A 13,756-nucleotide genomic window follows, 5' to 3' on the forward strand; every position below is an offset into this window, starting at 1 on the left:
GAAGATTCCCTGGAGTAGGAAATAGCAACCCATTTCAGTATTCTTGCCTGGGAAATCCCATGGACAGAGAAGCCTGGCGGGTTACAGTCCATGGGGTCACAAAGAGTTGGACGTGACTGAACGCACACACACACACACACACCCCACTGATATATTTATATCCGTCAATGACCAGGTCCTTGACAAATACAAGTCAACACCAGAATTTCTCAAGTATCCATGCATGTATGTAATAATGTAAAACTTTCAGCCTTTTCTTTCTTTGTTCTTTTGATAGATATTGGAATTTGCTAATAAATTAACCCTTAGTCATCCACAATTCCAAGTTCAGATATGTTCTATCAAGCAATACAGAAAAAAAGTGGATGGGATTACTATTCATCTCTGTCTTCAAGCACAAGCAAGCAAATTAGGAATTTACAACATTTTCGAAGATGTCATAATTTCAAAAATATGAATTCATATTTACATATGCCAAAAGACCTGAACATCCAGTAGCAAATGCTGAAAAATAAAATGAGTAAGCAACATCTGACTTTGTCCAGAGACATTTGCAGGATAAAATAAGAAGATGCCCATAGAATTGCTATACTAGTGCAGTATCATTTCTATATTGTCATTCTAGTTCAAGAATGATGTGACAATTCTTCGTCTTGTGTTCTGACTATATTCACTGAGTAGTGGTAATATTTTACAGTGCATAGAACTTTTGAACTTTGCATGAATTGGGACTCTGAAATATGAGTCAGTGAAGAGTTGTCAAAATTAGTGGCTTAGTGAATAATAATACTAGTGACATGCATGTCTCTTTGAGACTAATTGTGCTCACAAAGGTCACAGAACAGCTATAGCAGACATGACCTTTGATCTCTACCAACTTACATGAATCAGCCTGTAAGTTAAAATAAGCATGAAATTTTGATAACATAATTTAAAAAATTATTATTGAAGTGTAAGAGATTTACAGTGTCTTGTTAGTTTCAGGCATATAGCATATTCAGTCATACATAAGTATATTCCTCTTCATATTACTTTCCCTTATAAGTTATTATAAAATATTGAATATAGTTCCTTGTGCTATATTGTAGGTCCTTGTTATTAATAAATTTCATGTACAGTAGTATATATCTATGTCGATCCCAACCTCCTAATTTATCCCTCCTTTCTGCTTTTGTAATCATATGTTTATTTTCTATGTCTGTGAGTCTCTTTTGTATTTTAAATAAGTTTATTTCTATCTTTTTCTTTTAGATTTTACATATAACCAATATCATATAATACTTATTTTTCTCTATCTGCTTTACATTATTTAGTATGATAATTTCTAAGTCCAACCATTTTGTTTCAAGTGGCATTACTTTATTCTTTTCTATGACTGTGTAATACTCTATTGCACATATGTACCCCCATCGTTTTTATCCATTCCTCTGTTTATGGACATTTGGGTTGCTTCCATCCTTTGGTTACATAATTTAAAATAGCATCAAGGCAGTCAGTCAGCTATTTAGGTGCCACCAATAATGTGCCAAGGCAGAGTTTTATGCCAAGGAAACTGCACTGAACAAGAAAGTAGGTAGCTTCCCTGGAAAATATTAGATTTTACTTGGGGAGGGGAACAGAAATAAAAACAAAAGAGATAATAAATTTAGACAAATTTAAATCATGACTGGTGCTCTGAAGCAAGGAAATTAGTGTAATAGCAAAGAGTAATTGATAAAGGGCAATAATTTTCTAAAGTTGTGAGATGTGGCTTTTGAACTGAACCTGAGAATCAGCCCAGCTTCTTCTCTGCTCTGTACCCTATATATTTTTTTTTTAAAATCCCTAACCTATGGGAAAGGATTCTCAATGTCAAAGAATCTCAGTAGAATTCTCTGCCTAGGACTCTATTCATTTCTGAGTTTGGTAAATGAATATCATGCAATAATATACAATAAATAATATTATACTAACTCTGGTCTGAACACTTTGTAAGGTCCTTTATATATATTGTGCATAGTCTTTACTGGAATTACATGAAGTAAATCTTATTAACATTGTTACTCAGACAACCCTGAGACTGGGAGAGGAGTGAAGATCTGCCCCTGGGTTATACAGGCAAAACATGGATTTGAGCCAGGTCTCTGATTCCAGTGGCGCCAGAGGTAAAGAAGACACCTCCCAATGTAGGAGATGTAAGAGATGCAAGTTCCACCCCTGGGTCGGGAAGATCCCCTGGAAGAGGGCATGACAACCCACTCCAATATTCTTGCCTGGAGAATCCCATGGTCTGAGGAACCTGGTGGGCTATAATGCATAGGGTCACACAAGGTCAGACAGGACTGAAGCAACTTAGTTTGCAGGAACGTCTGACTTCTAAGCTTGAATTGTTTTTTGATACTCCACATGAATAATTCTATTCCACATGAATCATTATCCACAAAACTTCGGATCTGTATTTTTTTTTCTGGTGTGTGTTTTGTTTTTTTTTTTAAATAACTCTGTTGTTGCTCTATCTTGACCCTTTCCTGGTTGGAGCACCCTCCCTCCATTGCTTTGAGTCATGACAGCTAACTTCAGACTGGCTGGGCAGACTAAGCTGTCTTGCTTGAAAATGTCTGGAATTTCTTATGTTCCCCCTTTTCCCCGGAGACCCACAGCTAATAACGGAATGATATAAGGCACAGAGGTCCTCAAGAAGGAACATCTCAAGGGTTACCCTTATACTTCAGAGCTAAATCAAGACTGCAGCTGAACACATATATGCATGGTTCCCTTCCCCGTTTCCTATTTCGTTTCCCTCACTTCTTTAGCCGCTCAATTGTGTCTGATTCTTTTGTGAACCCACAGACTGTAGCCTGCCAAGCTCCTCTGTCCATGGGATTTCCCAGTTGCCATTTCCTTCTCAGGGGGTCTTCCCCAAACCCCAAGGATCAAACCCGCATTTCCTGCACTGACAGGCGGATTCTTTGCCACTGAGCCACCAGGGAAGCCTTTCCCTCACTCACTTATAGCTTCTCTTGAGATGTTTCCCTCAATAAATCATTGCAAAAGAAATTCAACTTCAGGCTCCACTTCCAAGGAACCCAACTTAAGACATTTAAACAACAAACATTTATTGAACACCTGCTTTGTGTCAAGTTTTGAGCTAAATTGCCAGGATTCAGAAATCAACATACTATGGTCCTTTATTTCTTTCCAGGATTGTATTTGGGGGAGGGACAGTTTGTAGACAGCTAATGAAATATGAAAAAAAGCATAAGAGAGGAACTCTGTCAAAAAAAAATGACATAGGATCAAAGAAAAGAGCATAACCAGCTATGTCTAGAGTGGGAGAGAAAGCAGGAAGATAATGAAAGACTTTGCAAAGAAGCTCATGAATGATAAATAGGAATTCATCAAATTGATAAATATAGAAAGGGTTTAAAGGGAAGAGGAATGTTCTTGTGGAAAAATGAAATGACATAAAAAAAAACAAGGCAAGACTGAGGGAATCTCAAGCCATTTTGTAAATATGTGTTTTTACATGAGACATTAATTATAAAAGACATGATATTCTAAAGAGTTTGGATTGTACGAAATAAAAATCATCAAAGATGCAAAGGAAAAATACAAAAACTACAAAGCTAGCACACATGCAATCTGTCTTTTGTGAATATTGGATCTTCTATTTGTATGAATTTAATTGCTGACTTAGGACCCAGCAGTATTTTGCGTACATGCTGCATGCTAAGTCACTTCAGTCATGTCCAAATTTTTTGCAACCTTATGGACTATAACCAAACAGGCACCTCTGTCTTTGTGATTCTCAAGGCAAGAATACTGGAGTAGGTTGCCCTGCCCTCCTCCAGGGGATTTTCCCAACCCAGGGATTGAACCCAAGTCTCTTTTGTATCCTGCATTGGCAGATGGGTTCTTTATCACTCGTGCCACCTGGGAAGCCCCAACAGCATTTTACAGTGTAATTGATTCATAAGGAGATATATATTTCCTAACTCTGTGTGTGTGTTAGTTGCTCAGTCATGTCTGACTCTTTGTGACCCGATGGAGTGTAGTTTGCCAGGCTTCTGTTCATGGAATTCTCCAGGCAAGAGTACTGGATGGGTTACCATTCCCCTCGCCAGGGGATCTTCCTGACCCAGGGATCGAACCCAGGTCTTCCACATTTCAGGCGGATTCTTTACTGTCTGAGTCACTAGGGAAGCCCCATAACTCTCTGTAATGTGACTAGAATTGTGTGTCAGAAGCTTCCTAACTTTCCTGTTTATCACTGAGTAGACTGCATTTTCAGAACGCTCTTCTTAAGCCTACTAGTTCTTTAACATCTGTGTGGAAGTTTGCTATCGTGAGTCTATAGCAAGACACTTTTATGAAGTTAGCACCAGATCATGTAGTTGCTAACTTGGTACAGTTCAAATTATCTGTCATGGTCAGTTATTTTTATAGTCAAGTGTGCATAATTTGACCAAGTGAATCCGGCAGTGATTTGATTTGGTCATTACAAAAGGCTAAAAATACCCCATCTGACCTGCAGTAAACCATTTACTCTAGTCATTAAATTATGGCCATTTTTTCATTGTTGTTTTTCATTTTATATATGAAGCAAGGTCAGCACTGGGAAGAAATTGTGATATATGCAATATCCTCCTTCACTTTTCTGCTTCTAGGAGTCTTTAGCCAGGCAGCTCATTGTTTTGAAAGTTTTCATTCCCATCCACTTTCATCTAAATACTTTGCCCAGGCTTCAGGAGCAGCAGAAGGAAACCTGTCAAACTGACATAGAAATAAGAAGGGCTGATAAGCCTGGAGAGTCTCTTTCCAGGGGTAAGTAGGATGGGTATAGTGCAGTGATAGTAGGGAGTTCACACCAGCTGTTTCACATTCAAGACCATCAGGGAAATTCCACATTTATTCTTGATAACACTATGTAGGTTATTTGATAAGTGGGTTTCATCTAGTTGACAAAATCTTTCAAAATACATAGCCCATACAACAAAAGGCAAAAAACAAGGATTGTAAAAATGATGAGAAAACCTCCAGTGGGAAGATCATTAGCCTAGGAACTTGAAGAAGGAGTGGCTTATCTCAACTAAGTCACTTATCAGATCTGTAACTTTATGTAAGTCACGTAATGTCCCCCAAACTTATTTCCCCCCTTACTGGTAATGTGAAGATAGTATCACTCATCTAAGCTGACCCATTTAGTTGTGATAAGGATAAAATGAGCTCACATACATTTATTTTACATATTGGAAAGCTCACGGAAAATATTATGCTCCATCCAAGGTTGTAACTTTGGCTGCAGATCCCCTCTGCCTGTGGGAGAGCTTTGTGTAGCCCTGTCTGTACCTTGCTCATGTATCTTGGGCGATCATTTGTTGTTGTTGCTCAGTTGCTAAGTCATGTCTGCCTCTTTGTGATCCCATAGGCTGGCAGCTTGCCAGCCTTCCCTGTCCTTCACTATCTCCTGGAGTTTGTTCAAATTCACGTCCATTGAGTCAGTGATGCTACCCAACCATTTCATTCTCTGCCACTACCCTTCTTTTCCTTTTGCCTTCAATATTTCCCAGCATTAGGGTCTTTTCCAATGAGTCAGCTCTTCACATCAAGTGGCCAAAAAATTGGAGTTTCAGCTTCAGCATCAGTCCTTCCAAGGAGTATTCAGGGTTGATTTCCTTTAGGAGTAACTGGTTTGATCTCCTTGCAGTCCAAGGGACTCTCAAGGGTCTTCTCCAACACAACAGTTCAAAAGCATCAATTCTTTGGTGATCAACCTTCTTGATGGCTCAACTCTCACATCTGTACATGATTAATGTAAAAACATTATAGGGATTTTTGTGGGTAAAATGATGTCTCTGCTTTTTAATATGCTGTCTAGATTTCTCATAGCTTTCCTTCCAAGGAGCAAGCATCTTTATGAATATCAATATTTAAGTTGTTTAAAAGACTTGTCCAGAACTTCCCTGGCGGTCCAGTGGTTAAGAATCTGCCTGCCAATTCAGGGGACACAGGTTGAACCCCTGCTTTCAGAACTAAGATCCTATATGTTGCAAGGTGACTAACCGCAACTACCGAAGCCCGCATGCCCTCAAGCCTGTGCTCCACAACAAGAGAAGCCCCACAATGAGAAGCCTGAGGACTACAACTAGAGAGTAGCTCCCATTCACCCCAACTAGAGAAAGTCTGCTTGCAGCAACAAAGGTCCAGCACAGCCAATAAATCTTTAAAAAAAAAAAACAAAAAACCAAACTCTTGCCCATGTGCACAAGAGGCTTTGTATTAAAAAATTTCCATGAAAATGTGCATCCAACACTTTTTATTCAACATTTATTTAAAGTGGCAGGGCTGTATAATTCACAAAAACTACCATATTCTTTTGGCAAAATGGTGAATAAATTTGAATATGCCATTGTTTTGTTTTATTTGTATTCCCAGAGAAGGGAAGAGTGTCCATATACAACTGTTATGGCTGATTCATATCAATGTATGACAAAACCCACTGCAATGTTGTGAAGTAATTAGCCTCCAACTAATAAAAAAATTAAAAAAATAAAAAAAATAAAAAAAAAACAAAAAAAAAAAACAAAACAAAAAAAAAAAACAGAAAGTGAATGTTTTTTGAGGTTAATTTCAAACAAAGTGTGTAAATCATCCTCATGAAATTATACTCAAGGAGTGTCTGGTATTAGGTGATTTTAATGCATCTCTCTTCCCTTGAGCTTGTTTTATGTGATTTCAGATATCCTCCTGACTTTTTTTGTTGTTTTGACAAGATGAATAAAATACGCTTTATGACCAAATCCATGTATGTTTTGGACTGCTTCACTCAGAGATGCTTGGGGGAACTTAATCAAGAGAGCTTTTATAGAGTTTAATACAGAAAATAAAGCTGAGAAAGTAAGCAATGATAATAAATTATCTTGAAAATGAAGTAAATCCTTTTTATCTGTCTGTCTATATCTAATTTCTCTTATTTTCACATGAAACAGGATGCTGCTTTGCAGAAAAAGATTTGTTATCTCCAGGTTTAACATACTTCTTCTGATTTTCCAAGCATTGGGATAATGACATCATGGCAATGATTACGGCCTTTTGTTATTCACCACCCAAATTATTACTTCTGCCCCTACTTTTGAATGTTTGCTGTAGAAATGTTCATATTTCCAGCAAATCATCAATATTCCTGAACACCATCTAGACTGTGAGCACAAATGTGAATATGTGGACAGAAAGAGTCAGTTGGAGTGTCGGTCTACATTCTCAAATAAATTGCTAATTGCTCTACTCTGAAAATTGAGTCTAAGAGGCCATGATGGCAATGGAGTTCGAAATCATAGGCCAGAAAGAAACCTAACCACAGCTTTGTTTTCTAGACATAATTCCAAGGATTTTCTAACCCTTTTGACTTTTGTTCCTTTTACCGTGAGAGGACTTCTGCTCTTGTTAAAAGTTCTGAAACTCCAAATCAGCTGTTTATCTTTATCTTTTCCTCAGAAGAGCTTTTCTTTGTAGAAGCATTGTCAAATTAGGGCGGGCACAGACTACCCAAAATAGGTTCACCCAGGTTGGAGAATAAAGCATCATCACTGTAGAATTTTACGTGGTTTTACCTTATTTGGTAATTTAAGCTTCAGTTTCACTGATACATCTTGTTCTCCCTAGAGCCAGGGTATGCAGATTTGGATCCAATTTCTTTCTTTCTTTTTTTTTTTTCTACCAACAATTCCAGTCCTAGTAGCTACCCCACATCCTACTTGTTCACCAGAAGGGGTGGCATTAGGATGAGAAGCACCTCCTTGGTTTTCAGGTCTGTGCTTGTTGAATTTTAAGCTGCATCAAGTGGTAACGGAGGTAATTCAAAAAACAAACTCTTTTCCCTGAAACCAGCTTCATCAGAGAATAGTTCAGCACCATTGCTGTAATTTACACCCCTGTCTTTACAAATCCCTTCTATATCATTTTCTGTTTAGTTTAAAAGCCTAATGTGGGTTCTGCTGAATTAGACCTGAATCCCTGGGCCATGGTGTTTCAGCTCACATCTGCCCTAAGCACTGCATGGGAAAGCAGCCGCCACCAATGTCAATAGAGTGCTATAAAGATTAATGGGGCCCCTGAAAAGCAACAAGGACTTTGAGTGATTTCAGGGATTTCAGACTCCAAAAATCAATTTCCCTGAAAATGCCCTTGCTAATTTAACTGATAGCATTTGACACCCCTCTTACACACTACAAGCTGTAAGTAGGTAGAAGAATCAAGACTTCATTTTGACCAAGGAGGTAAATTAATATACACAAGCAGATATGCAGGTTTTAACATATGGATGTATGTGTTGTGCTGTTGTATTGGAGTGGGTTGCCATGCCCTCCTCCAGGGGATCTTCCCAATCCAAGGATCCAACCCAGGTTTCCCACACTGCAGGCGAATTCTTTACCATCTGAGCCATGAGTGAAGTCCATGAATACTGAAGTGGATAGTCTATCCCTTCTCCAGGGGAACTTCCCAACCCAGGAATAAAAAAATGGGGTCTCCTGCATTGCAGATGGATTCTTTACCAGCTGAGCTACCAGGGAAGCCTATATAGACATATATGTGGATGTATATGAACCAAGGTGGAAATCAAGCACAAGTTTGCTCAAAATCAGCTGTGCATTTCTCTATAAATATTTAAAGAATAATCAACACTTATGGGGACAGGATCATTCAGATTAGACAAAATTAAGCAAAGGTTGGGCTTCCCTGGTGGTTCAGACCTTAAGGAATCTGCTTGCAATTCGGGAGACCCAGGTTCCATCCCTGTGTCAGAAGATCCTCTGGAGAAGGAAATGGCAACCTACTCCAGGGTTCTTGCCTGGGAAATCCCATGGACAGGATAGCCTAGTGGACTACAGTCATGAAGTCACAAGAGTCGGACATGACTTAGTAACTAAACCACCACCAAGCAAACGTTACTGCTTTGCATAGTTTAGAGGCATTTGTATGAACAATGCTTTGGTGATATCCTTAATATTTTGAACTCAGATGACTAAAACAAACAAGTTCAGGATTCCAATGGAAAGGATTGCATTATAGTTTCATGACATATTGATAAAGGCCTAATTTACATTAAAAACTCAAGAGAAAAATCACAAAAGTGAGTGCCTTGTGGAAGTGTTTTGAAGCATTTCAGTGGTGTTTGGGTAACATATCTTTAAGTATTTTAAATGAATTTTGCAATTATTTAGGAATAATTGTTCTTTCATCTGCATAAAATGGAAACATTGTGATTTATAAGTGGAGTTCTTCATAGTTTTTTTTTTTAAGTCTTTATTTTGAGATTTTTAGTTTTATTCTAGCACTGGGATTTAGTAACTGCTGCTTCTAATATTTAGGAAACCTGTGAAAAGACAGTCTGAAATGAAAAAGTTGAGAAAAACAGAAGAGAAAGGTAAAGCTTTTGAAGCCTTGTGGCCTTACGTGCGACTGCCAACTCTTAATAAGTATACTTTTTGAAATCTCATTGATCCCTGATTTGAGTTCCCAGGTTTAGTAATAAAATATGACATGATTTCTCACTCTGGCGCAGGGCAATTTACTGCCAAAGAAAATGCAAAATCCTGCCTTGTGTAGGGTTCTGACCTATTCAGAGAATTCATGAGGTTCATCAGAACTGCCTATTATAACTCAGGAGTCCCCGTTTTCAATTTCGGTGTGATGAAACTAACAGAGTGTGGTTTAAGTGGTTCGCAGTTCCCGGGAAGTAATGTAGTTGACTACTGGAGCAAGTCTGCGGAAGTGAAGAATGTGACTCTCCAGGACCTCATGGCTGCCTTTCTCTCTCTGTTGTACACATAACACATACACTCACAGGGCGTTTTCTCCTCACTCCTGTTTATCAGCGTGGTTTCTGTGTTCAATTACACCAGACTGAACACAACGCTCTGCGGCCCAATGCATCAAGCCTTCCCAAGCAGCAAATCGAGCTCAGTCCTTTGGCTTTCTTTTTTTTCTTCCTCTTCTCAGATCACCAGACTTGACCCTACAGATAAAAAGTGAATAGAAATATTTTGAAGGGGGGCAGAGAAGAAAAACATTTCAGCTAGACTTGGTAACTGTTCTAATATTAGAAAAAAGGTACCAAAGGATTGATTGTCTGAAAGGCGAGGAACAGGAAAGACAACCTCCACGTGGGCATAGAGATAGTGAAGGAAGGGGAAATTGGAATATTCACAACCACATGGGTGTGAAATTCAGAGGAGGTAAATTTTACTGTCTTGACAGATAAAAAGGAACTCTGCCAATAGGGTATCACAACATGGGGAAGGAAAGGCTACCTCTGCACACTTCTCTGCCTTGTGTCATTACCAAACAATTTGCCAGAAAAGGAGGTTAAGATTGATATAATTCACAGCCCTACTCATCAATGATAGCTCACAGTGAGTTTTTAACTCTAATCCAGTGCTCCTCAGAGGCTCAGGCCACAGCTAACTCTTCAGGTGTCAGACTTGATTCAGAAATGGAGCTATCACAAAATCGTATCACATCTTTCTGGACAAGCCAAACTTAAATGGAAATTGCTGAAGACAAACTATTTTTGATTCACTAAGACAGTTCCGGAATACACTTATACTTTGTGAAAGACAAAATAGCCGATGAAGGTCTGGCCTTTGAACTATTTGGACACCTATCAGATTTCTACCCTGTAAAACAAATGTATGAGTTCTTCTTAATTCATTCACAAGCCACATTCGATTAGTGATAATATGAATTCAAATTCAGAATCACGCAACTCATACGTAAGCATTTTTTGCTGGTCCTTAGAAGAAAGAAAAAAGAAACTGGAGGGTGTCACATTAGCAATTAAATTTAACACTTGGCCAGATTCAGGGTCACAGTACATCACCAAGAAGGAAACCAACACTGCAGTGTGTCTAAAAGGAAGGAGATCCAGGACATCTTGCTAAGACACTTAACACAATTTTGTTTTTGCCCTTTCCTTCTAGAACGTCTAGAATGAAATATAAGTTAGAGAAGGAGGAAAAAATCAGACATTATCAAATATTCAATATTGCTTGTGAAATTTTGTCATCTTTTCCAAGTGACAAGACTACAGACTTTTCTTCAATCCTCTGCGTTGCTGGCAGCTTTCCTGGGGCCAGGGCCAGTTGTTTCAAAGGAGAACCAGTACAACAGAAATACAATAGTCCTCAACCCCTGGGAGAAAGGATCGCTTATTATAATGGAACTACAGGAAATGTGCTCCAGCAGCTAGAGAAGCCTTTCTGTAACATATTTTTTTCTTGTTTTCTTTACCAAAACAGACCTTGTCCTCACACTAAGGATTTGTGTGTGTGTTATTTCTGCTTTGATTCTTGCCTAGACACAACCACAACCAGCTGCATGCATGGTCCCCTGCATGCAGATTCTGCAGAGTAAACATGAATAGACTGAAATATCTGCGATTTGAGAAACTATAGTTAACTATTGTAATACAGGTAGGGGTCTCTGTGGCTCTTACTTTTACTATTATGTTTTTGGCTCTTTCATCCTTTCCTCAGTCTTCTCTTCATCGACACAGGTACATCACTTTAAGGTCTCAACAGGTTTATCAGAAAAGAGGTAAAAGCAGGAAAGGTAATTAGGAGGATGGATAGGGACAGGGAGCTATGTCAGAGGCCTCTCTGATTTTCCATTCCTATTGGAAGCTTTGCCTTATATGGCCAAAGATTTGTTCTGACCTGTCATCTGAGTTAATTATTTTTGTCCCTCACAGAACACACATGGGACAAAACTCCCTGCCCCGAGGATGTGGCTTTCTACCAGACCTCAGAGGGGCAGAGGTGGCTTGGAGAGATGAAGCACATGCAATTCATCAATTTGGTCCAAAAAACCACTTCCCACATCTGGAAAGATTGCCTGGATATAATGCTTACAAGTTTAACATCTATAACATCTTTACTGTCATTTTACCAGTCTTTCTACTTACTTTACACCAACAAATGATAATACAATATAAAAAAGTACAGTGCACTGCTTTTTTAAAACAAAATTTTTGGAGTATAGTTGACTTACAATGTTGTGTTGCTTTCTACTGTACAGCAAAGTGAATCAGTGAATCAATTATATACATATATACACACACAAACAAGCGCACTCTTTTTTAAGATTCTTTTCCAATATAGGCCAGTACAAAGTATTGAGTAGAGTTCTCTGTGCTATATATTAGATTCTTACTTAGCTACCTATTTTATATATATATGTATATATATACATATATATATATATAATAGTAGTGTGCATATGTTAGTCTCAGTTTCCCAATTTATCCTTCCCTCTCCCTTATCTCAAGTGTGTGTGTGTTAGTTGCTTAGTCATGCCCGACTCTTTGTGACCCCATGGACTGTAGTCTGCCAGGCTCCTCTGTCCATGGGGATTCTCCAGGCAAGAAAACTGGAGTGGGTTGCCATTTCCTTGTCCAGAGGATCTTCCTGACCCAGGAATCGAACCCAGGTCTCCTGCACTGTAGGAAGATTCTCCACCATCTGAGCTATCTCAGGTGGGCAGTGGTAAAGAATCTGCCTGCCAATGCAGGAGATGCAAGAGACCTGGGTTCCATCCCAAGATCAGGAAGATCTCCTGAGCAGGAAATGGCAACCCGCTCCAGTATTCTTGACTGGTAGAAGTCCATGGACAGAGGAGGCTGGTGGGCTACAGTCTATGGGGTCACAAAGAGTTGGACATAACTGAGCATGCATGCAGACCTCTTTATCCCCTGGTAATCATAAGTTGGTTTTCTATATCTGTGACTCTATTTCTGTTTTGTAAATAAGTTTATTTCTACCTTTTTTTTTTTAGATTCCACTTATAAGTGATATCATATGATATTTGTCTTTCTCTGTCTGACTTACTTCATTTAGTAGGACAATCTCTAGGGTCATCCATGTTGCTGCAAATAGCATTATTTTGTTCTTTTTATGACCTATATCCCATTGTATATATGTACCACATCTTCTTTAGTCATTCATCTATTGATGGATATTTAGGTTGCTTCCATGTCTTGGCTATTGCAAATAATGCTACAATGAACACTGAGATGCATGTATCTTTTCAACTTACGGTGTTCTCCGGGTTTATGCCTAGGAGTGGGATGGTAGTTCTATTATAAATATTTTTAGTTATTTAAAGAACCTCCATACTGTTCTCCATAGTGGCTGTACCAATTGCTGGCTACACCAGCAACAGTGTAGGAGAGTTCCTTTTTCTCCACACCCCCTCCAGCATTTATTGCTTGTAGATTTTTGGGTGATGGCCATTCTGATCAGTGTGAAGGGATACCTCACTGTAATTTTGATTTGCTTTTCCTTAATAATTAATAACGCTCAGCATTTTTTTCATGTGCATTTTGGCCATCTGTATGTCTTATTTGGATAAATGTCTGTTTAAATCTTCTACCTTTGTTTGACTGGGTTGTTTGTGGTTTTTTTTTTTTTTTTTATATTGAGCTGCATGAGCCATACAGTATATTTTGGAGGTTAACCCTTTGTCGGTTGCTTTGTTTGCACTGCTTTCTTATTTAAAAATAAAAATTATAGCTCAATATAAATATTACAATGCAATGTTTTCTAGTTTTAAAAAAAGAATAAAGAAATGATTTTCTAAATGTTATAAAGAACCCAGTTGCATAGATAGGTTTGTTATTTCTTCAGGAAAAATTCACAAGCTTGGTAATTAAAGGGTAAAAATAATTTTCCAAAAGATATCTACTCAGTGAAACTTGTCATCAGTTCTCTATATAAGTACA

This window comes from Cervus elaphus, chromosome 27, assembly GCF_910594005.1.
Source record: "Cervus elaphus chromosome 27, mCerEla1.1, whole genome shotgun sequence".
In the NCBI taxonomy this organism is placed as follows: domain Eukaryota; kingdom Metazoa; phylum Chordata; class Mammalia; order Artiodactyla; family Cervidae; genus Cervus; species Cervus elaphus.